The 9,301-nt window shown below is 44.4% G+C and overlaps 1 non-coding gene across 1 annotated transcript; it reads right to left on the bottom strand.

The window, feature by feature from the left end:
• Positions 1-4,900: 4,900 nt before the first annotated feature.
• Positions 4,901-4,972, bottom strand: TRNAW-CCA. The gene has a single exon. It is a non-coding gene; the product is annotated as a tRNA-Trp (tRNA).
• Positions 4,973-9,301: the final 4,329 nt, after the last annotated feature.

Genomic DNA, 9,301 nt, shown 5'->3' with positions numbered 1-9,301 from the left:
TTTGGGGGGAATTCTCATGACCTTGCAAGAAAACGTTCTTATTATTCAGACTGTTTCAGCACACAGGAACAGATGGAACATTTCCCTTTTCATTCTAAACATCTAGCAAAACACTAATATCAAAACCCAAATGGGTTTTGGCATTTGAGAGGCATATAGGTTTGCATGTGCATGCATACAAGTGATCTAGAAGGAATCCAGATCCTAGCAGGCTTCCTTCTGGGAAGGATGGGGACCGGGGCCAGATGAAAAAGGCTTTTACTTCCTACCCTACACATTTCTGCAGTGTTATTTTTCTCAATAAACACACATTGATGGATTAACTATGTAATAATTTTTACAGCATTCATTATTTTATTTATTATTACCTTTTTAACCAAAAGAATAGGTAGGAGTACCATCTGTATCAGAAGTTGGCAATTTTTTTTCTGTGCCAGGCCAGATAGCAGATACTTTAGCCTTTTGGGGCCCATACAGTCTCTGTCACAACTGCTCAACTCTGGTGGCCAACACAAAGGCAACCACAAACTATAATGTAAATGAAGAGATGTAGCTGTGCCAAATGGGAAACTTTATTCACAGAAACAGGCTGTAGGTTGGATTTGGTCTTCTGCCATACTTTGCAAACCCCGATCTCTATCAGACATGAGGAAATTGGTACTTTGATGCATTTTATTAAACCCCTGCCCAATACTGTTTTCATTTAACAAATATTTATTGAGCACCTATTATGTTCCAGGCACTCCTCTCAGGACTAAGGATACAGCAGTGAACCGAACAGAGTCACCGTCCTCAGGGAGATTGCATTCTGTTGGGAGAAAATGGGCAATGTCCAAGTAAAAAATTAAATACATCAGGGATTAATAATTACAATGAAGGAGATAAAACAGAGATAGAGAGATCAGGTGGGGAAGGCACAGTTTTAGAAAAGGCTGTAAGAAAGCCTCCATGAGAGATTTGTGATCATCAGAACGAGACTGAGGATGGGCTGTGCTGTGGGGAGATAGTGGGGGGGCTGTTCCTGGGAAGAGAGGAGTATAAAGTCCCAAGCGGGGAAGGAGAACAAGCAAAAGGTTGATGAGCCCACAGCAGTGGAGTTAGGGGATGAAGGATCATCCAGGATCCAGGGCCAGGGTCTACCAGGCCATCTGAAGCAGTATGAGTTTTAACAGAGGCTCAGCTCTCTCTGTTCCACGGTGGAGGCTTGGTGAACAAGGGTGGGCAGAAGACCTACACTTCTTTCCATCTAAGAGTGTTAAGAACTGGGCTGGCCACATCCTCAGATTTGCGTCTATAAATGAGGAACACCAAGTCCTTGGAGACAACAGGGCTCTGGAAAGGGCACAGAACCCATGGCTGTGCCTTAGTTTCTATACCTGTGACTTGGGGGTAATCACACTGCGTGATGCCTCAGAGATGATTTAAGATCACATATGGAAACTCTGTGTGGACCCTGAGGGTCGTGGGTGTGACAAGAATGTTCTTCACACTCCATGGAAGCACCAGACCCAATAAGAATTTTAAACAGACACCTGACGGTCGTTCTCCATGAGTGAAAATTTTTAGGTATGAAAAAAAGACCAGTTTTTTGTTTGTTGTTTTTTTTTTTTTTTTACATTTGTCCAACATCATTCCTTTTCCCATGCATTTAACCTGTGTAAATAGAAACACACCATTGGGGGTGCCTGGGTGGCTCAGTGGGCTAAAGCCGCTGCCTTCGGCTCGGGTCATGATCTCAGGGTCCTGGAATCGAGCCCTCCATCAGGCTCTCTGCTCAGCAAGGAGCCTGCTTCCCGCCCCCCCCCACCGCCCCCCTGCCTGCCTCTCTGCCTACTTGTGATCTCCGTCTGTCAAATAAATAAATAAATAAAATCTTAAAAAAAAAAAAAGAATGAAAGAGAGAAACACAGCATTGGTGTAACTTCTCCCTGCGTCCTACAGCCTTGTCTTCGTGGAGTGGGATCCCTGTGTTGCCACTGCCAGCTGCCTGTCCTCAGGACCACTGCCACTGGCTTCTCATTGGCCAGTCATAGGTCCTGGATACGGTTGCCTTGGTGAATTCGCAACATCGTGTGTGGGTAGGGGCTGATTTATCCTCTGCTCTGAAAAGTTAAGGTTATCCCCAGGTGAAGCTTGAAATAAATTATGACTTTCCCCCTCCACTGTTTTCTTTTTCTTCAATGTATGCCTCCGTGAGCAAGTAATGTTCTTTTACTGACAGCTGAATGAGCAGAAAAATGAGGGAAAGAAAATATCTCCTGAGTCCCAGTTGTTTACCCACTCCGGGCCTTCCTGAAGTGGAGAGATAAAAATTAAAAAGCATGCACCATCATTTTTCTGAAATCGGCTCTCAAGGCAGAGTGGGGGTGATCCACTTTGAGGGCCTTCATTTCACCCCGTCATGTGGGGGAGGTCGTATTCCATTCTGCCTTGTCCTCCACTGACAAGCGTGAGGATGAGGAGAAATCATGGGGTTCCACGGGGCATGGAGCAGGACGTTCACGATGACAGTCACTCAGCCAACATTTGTGCCTTGGAAATGTCTTCTGGCAGTTGGTGGAATCAAAGCGGGTTTTGATGGGAGCGTAGCAAAACCCATTCAGGAGAGAAATTTTTCTCACCTCCCGGTAAAACCCGTGGTGCATCTCTAACCTATTCATTAACTCAGGGAACCCAAATATAAATTATGTTTGCTGTTATCTACATTACTGTTCTGCTCAAGAGGCAGGTTTAAGAGCTGACTGTATTGGTGCTTAATAATACCGGACTGTTTTCCTGGTACGAAAAAATAACCTAATGAGGTGCATTTTTCACAGGCCTACATTTCAACATGAGCATGAGATGATTAATTATAATTTTAGGCCAATGTTCCATGGATACCGAACAATCTACGTGTCACAGGTTGTTTTTATGAACAAAATAGGGCTTACATCATACACCCTGTAGGTTAACCTAACAGATTTAACTATTGTTCTAGAATGGATCCAATACATAAGGCATGATACAGTTGGGAGTGTACAGGGAAGTATGCAGAAATTGTTAGCAGTAGACAGTGAGCTCAGAGGGAGTGGTGCCAAAAGGATAAACCAACAGAGATAGCATGTCCAGTGATGACCCCTGCATGGAAAGTTCTCCACATGTTCTCCAGCAGAGTTAGGTGTATCCTGTTCAGGATTTTAGGCTAGAAAAGTGGAGTCAGAGGGAAAAGAAGCATGAGCTGTGAGAATAGAACGGGTTGGGGAAGCTGGTGAGAGTGTAGGTCATTGCCTTGCAGAGAAAGGCCAACCTAGGGACATGGGTGGGGTTGGCTGCAACTTTTGCTTGGCAAATGAAACACTGGCCTAGTCTTAAACTCAGAAGAGCCTGAGGCTGGGGTTAGGAGGCAAGGGAAGGTGGCTCTTTACTCTTAGACCACTTCAGGGTACGTCTTAACCTATGTGTAGAATCTGAAGGAAAGCTTAGTGGCAGATGTGGACCTTGGGAGGCTCTCCCCAGGAATCAGGAAAACCAAATGCCTTAGAAACTCAAAGAAGGCCAACTACTCCCTGATGTAGTTGGAGCCCAGACATTGGAGCCCAGACTTCCTGTTCTCTTGGTATCTAACAGAGTTATGATCTGTTATGATCTTTCTGTCCTTACATGATCCCTGGATAGGGGCTGAACAAGGGAAGGGAGGGAGGAAAGAAGGCTCTGGGACTTGGGGAAAGGTAGGAAGGGCAAAGAAATAATAATCCAGATGCTGTGTTTGCCCAGGAGACAGAAAGTCAAAATCCAGGATGATCTGCCGCCCTTATTAATGCAGCTAGTGTACCACGGGAGCCCCTGGGGCTGGTGTGTGGCCAGACCCAGAGAAACAGGGAGCTAAAGTGGTGGGATGAACTGAGTTAGCAGGTCCAGTGTGCAGGGACTAGTCACACAGAGAACATGCTGGTGACCTGGGACTTAACTGTATAGGGGAGCTAAGTCAGGAAATTCAACGTGCAGACTGCTCAGTCAACAACTTAGCAGACATTGGGTGCCAACTATATGCCAGGCACAGTGTCACCTCGGGCCCAGGAAAGGAAGAATAAGTCAGGGCAGTGTGCTTGACATGTTTTTGTGCATTTCTTCCTCACACTGATTATTCCTTATCCTCATTTTCCACAAAAGAAATGCATGGATAGAGGTTAACAGCTTGACCAAGGCTATGCCGCACCTGCGATGCTTGTTTGTATATGGGGAATCGGCTGGGCCACGGTGCCCACTTGTCTACTCTAATGCCAGTCTAGATGCTGCTGTGAAGGTATTGGGGGATGAGACTAACATCTAAACCAAAAGACATTCAGTGAAGTAGATCCCGTTCCAAAATGTGGGTGGCCTGCACCTAATCACTTAAAGTTCTTAAGAGTAAAGACTGAGATTTCTCAAAACAGAAGGAATTCTCCTTAAGAATGCAACATAGAGACCTGCCAGTGAGGCATCTGGGTGGCTCAGGCAGCTAAGTGTCTGCCTTCTGTTTGGGTTGTGATCCTGGGATCCTGGGATCGAGCCCCTGATCAGGCTCCTCCTCAACAGGGAGCCTGCCTCTCTCTCTCCCTTTGCTCCTTCCTGCACTCCCTGCTCATGCTCTCTTTCTTTCTCTCTCTCAAATAAATAAAATCTGAAAAGAAAAGAAAAGAAAGAAGGAAAAAAATAAAGAGAGGAAGGAAGGAAGGAAACCTGGCAGAGTTTCCAATTTGCTGCCCTATCGAATCCAGACTCAAGACTGCAACATCAACTCTTATTTGAATTTCTACCCTGGTGGGGTTTGTCCTGTGAGTTTTGGACTTGCCAGCCCAAACTGTTGCATGGATTAATTCCTTTCCGTTCCTTCTTGTATCTCACTTTCCAGACCTGGACCTTCCTCAGACGCTAAAACTACTGACCCCGACATGATTTGAACACACAACCTTCTGATCTGGAGTCAGACACGCTACCATTGTGCCACAAGGTCCTCTGCATGGGTTAATTCCTTAAAATAACTCTCTCTCTCTCTTTCTCCATATAAGTTAGCCTGCCTGCCTTCCTTCCTTCCTTCCTTCCTTCCTTTCTTTCTCCTTACCAAAAACAAAAACTAGAAGGGGAAAATCACCTCTTTAACAAATGTCAGAAGTACCTGTTAATGCAGAATCTTACACTAGGAAGGGCTGTGATCAGCGGGACCAGGACCCCGCCTCCTGAACAAGGCAGGCAGGAGGTCATGCTCTCCATGTAAGGGATTCACTCCAGAACCACCAACCCCACCAACCCCAGCCAGAGAGAGCCAGGAGGAGCCTGCAGGAAGGGCCATTATTACAGGGAACCCAAGACCGCCCAGGTCAGTCTAAGGGAGCTCTGGGGGTTTTGCCCCAAGACTACATGGTTCGTCATGCAGCCAGAGAAGAGACAGAAAGCAGGATGTGTATAGACTGTGATAATGGGACCCCGAGTACATATTTGAGTTAATAAGTCTGATGAATAGAAAATCAATTATATATGCTAATTAAACACAGTAAATGTTGGCTTGTGCACTTCTCTACAATACTTACTAATTGCCATAACTTAGATATTTATAAGCAAGCCATTAAAAAAATGAAAGAAAACTGATGGTTTACAATTTTCACGCCTTTGGGGTTGAGAGAAGGACACTGAATGGCGTAAGAACCATTTCCATGGTTGATCTGTGTTCTTGAGTCCTTCCAATCAGAAATGGCCATAAAGGCTTACCACAGTTCAGTTTTATTTTGGTCCATAAAATACATGATTTGTGAGCCAGAAACGCAGGTGAAGTCAACTCATATTTGAGCAACTCCAGAGCATCCAACAATGAGTTGAGAATGCAGGTGTTTTGGGGGAGAGAAGCATGGACATAGGTTTTTAGAGGACCATTAAACAATTCTTAGGTTTTAGAATTTTACTACTTAAGTGCCTAATTTTTTTTTTGTTTCAAGTTTTTATTTAAATTCTAGTTAACATACAGCACAATATTGGCTTCAAGAGTGGAATTTAGAGATTCATCACCTACATACTTTTAACAACATAATTTTAACAACACCCGGAGCTCATCACGGGTACCCTCCCTCATCCCCATCACCCATTTAGCCCATCCCCCGCCTACCTCCCTTCCATCAACCCTCAGTTTGTTCTCTGTAGTTAAGAGTCTCTTATGGTTTGCCTTCCTTTTTTTTTTCTTCCTTTCCCTATGTTCATCTCTTTTGTTTCTTAAATTCCACATATGAGTGAGATCATATGGTATTTGTCTTTCTCTGACTTCCTTCGCTTAGCTTAATACCCTCTAGCTCCATCCACGTCATTGCAGATGGCAAGATTTCATTCTGTTTGATGGTTGAGTAATATTCCATTGTATGTGTGTACCACATCTGAAGGGTAAAATTACCCGGGCCGTTGAGAAATGAACAACATTAGCCTGTTTCAGGTTCCGACAAAGAATACAAGGTAGGAACAGTCAGGCTTACAGTTGAACAACATCACATCAACTGCCTGAAATAAAATGGTGTTTTTCAAGTACCATTCTTTATATATGGCAGAGCAAACCAAGAAGTCACAGAGTGGTCTGGGCGTGTCCCAGAAAATAGAGGCATCAGCAAAAGCAAAACAATTTGTAAGTGGCCAGAGAACACCATGGAAATAGAAGGGAGAAAGAAAACAAAAAGCAAAAAAAAAAAAAAAAAGGAATTTTTCATGTTAACATACTTGTTAAATAATTGAAGACCTTCTACTTGATCTTCATTTTCAAGGGCATCACTAGGTTCAGGCTGAGTTCCAATCCTTGCTTTTTCGTCTGCAGTGGATGCATCTTGGAAGATCCTGTGGGTTTGTTCTGCATTATAACACAAAGAGGTGTCACAGTTCTGGCAAGAAAAGCTCACTTACTTCTTGCTGCCTTTCTTTTCTTCCCTAAAGTTATATGTTGCTGGGGATTTGGTTATTCCAAATTGTCTACCAAAGGATACTTACTCAGTTCATATTTCATGTTTTTCTAAACAGATGCCCGTTAGTTCGTTGAGAAAATGGTTCATTACTAGTCATTCAAAATCAATGATTGCTTGTTTTGGTTGGGAGTATAGTGGCCCTTTTTCAAAAGACCGTGTTGATATTTTTCTGGTCATGGGTGTTGCAGTAAGTGGCCCCCTTCTTGGTAATAGATAAAAATGGGTTTCATGGGAAGAAAAAAGGAAGGAAAAGGAGGACGCAGATTCCGTTTTAAATGTAGCATCTTCCTGAACTGCTGGCCGATGACTGCCCTACCTCGCGTTTGGGTTTGGGTTTAAATTTGGTTTCTCTTGCGTTTGGGAACCAGATTCACAGCAGTTTAACTGACTTTTATTTATTTTTTTCTTTTCTTTTTTCCTTTTTTCGTTTGTTTCTTGTTTATTGACTTTTAACGTTCACCAGTAAAGCTCATGTTCTTCCTCTCCAGGACTCAACAATGGACAACAATCTCTGCCTTAGTTTGGGGCCGCACCTACTCCACACACCTGATTCTAAACACCTGAGACTCAGGACCCTCTTCAACCCACCTCGCAACAGTCACAAAGGTGATGTCCCCTAGCAAATGGCTGATGTCAACCCAATTAGAAACTTCTGGGGGTCCTTTTACCATCCAAGTCCATCCCACCAATCTCTTGGCCCACCCCGTCCTGCACTGTCCCTCACGCTCATGTATTCCCCCTCTGTTATGTCCCTTTCCTCCTTGAGCTTCTGGAAGGCAGCTACCATTCTCCCATCCATGTATGCCCCATGCCGGGTCCTGAGCCTGGGAGGTGCAGACACATCAGGATCTATGTTGTCACATTGAACCACATTGTGGTGGAAAGACTCATCCCAAGAGACAGGCTGTGGGAAGGGATGGTATTGGCCTGGCTCTCCCCGAGGTCTCTTTTTATGCTCCATCTTAAATTGTCCGTCCAGCTGTGGATCTTGCTTCCTCTCAGTGGGACAGGGGTGGGAACAAGAGAAAAGCAGTGGCCTTAAGGGACCTTAAGGGATGGAAATTGCCACGGGGGTGAGCCTCCTGCCCCAGTGTGATGGCTTCTCCCCTGTAATCAGGGGCGTTGGGCATTCTTTTTATCCCTGATGGCATAAGTGACCTATCGTAACAGCCCAGGTTGTCCAAGAATAGTATTAAAATGTGGACATAAAACTTGAAACACTATGGTGCTCCTGGGCCCCGTGACCTGGTACTACAGAGTGAAATGCAATCCTCTTGCTTCTTTCTACTGATTAGATCATTTTGCCTTGCACAGAGAGCTCCAAAGCATAGCTGCTAATTTGGAGCCTTTCCAGCTTGGTCACTCTGGGATACATTTATTTAATAAGATGTATTTCTAATGACGGCAGTTGGCTCTTTTTGTATTGTAAGTGCTGCAGGCCCTTCTTGGTGCTTACACCAGCTGAATGCACCCTTACACAGTGAGAGGAAATGGATTTCCTTCTGAAGGCGGATGCCATTATAGCTCATCATAAAGCTGCCCCTTTGGGGCACCCACAAAGAAGGAACCCCCACAGAGCACAGACAGATCACCCAACGCTGGAGGGAAGCAAGGCTTCACTTAAAAACCTGGAATTAATACCTAGGGAATCACATACAAAGGTCAACCTCAAACTCAAAAGGCTATCTCCATGGATCTAATGTGCAAGTGGCAAAAGATCTGGAATATTCTAGAATTTTATTTATTTATTTAAAGATTTTATTTATTCATTTGACAGAGAGATCACAAGTAGAGAGAGGGGCAGGCAGAGAGAGGGGGAAGCAGTCTCCCTGCTGAGCAGAGATCCCAATGCAGGACTCGATCCCAGGACCCTGAGATCATGACCTGAGCTGAAGGCAAAGGCTTTAACTCACTGAGCCACCCAAGGGCCCCTAGAATTTTATTTTAAAAAATAATCTAAAACATAATCTCGCTAGTTACATTTTGACAATGTTAGTGCTCTTCTTATATCTATTTTTACAGTTTTAATTTTTTTATTAAGATTTTATTTTTAAGTGGGGCTCCTGGGTGGCTCAGTGGGTTGGGCCTCTGCCTTCAGCTCAGATCATGATCCTAGAGTCCTGGGATTGAGCCCCACATCGGGCTCTCTGCTCAGTGGAGGGGCCTGCTCCCCTCCTCTCTCTCTGCCTGCCTCTCTGCCTATTTGTGATTTCTGTCTGTCAAATAAACAAATAAAATCTCTCTAAAACACAAAAAAGATTTTATTTCTAAGTAATCTCTACACCCAGCATGGGGCTGGATGGAACTCACAACCCCAAGATCAAGAGTCCCATGCTCTATCAACTGAGCCA

This window comes from Mustela putorius, unplaced genomic scaffold (genome assembly GCF_011764305.1).
Source record: "Mustela putorius furo isolate JIRA1106 unplaced genomic scaffold, ASM1176430v1.1 tig00003972_pilon_pilon_pilon, whole genome shotgun sequence".
Classification (NCBI taxonomy): Eukaryota; Metazoa; Chordata; class Mammalia; order Carnivora; family Mustelidae; genus Mustela; species Mustela putorius.
Note: the sequence above shows the minus strand (reverse complement) of the source record. Positions and strands in the feature narration are given on the sequence as shown.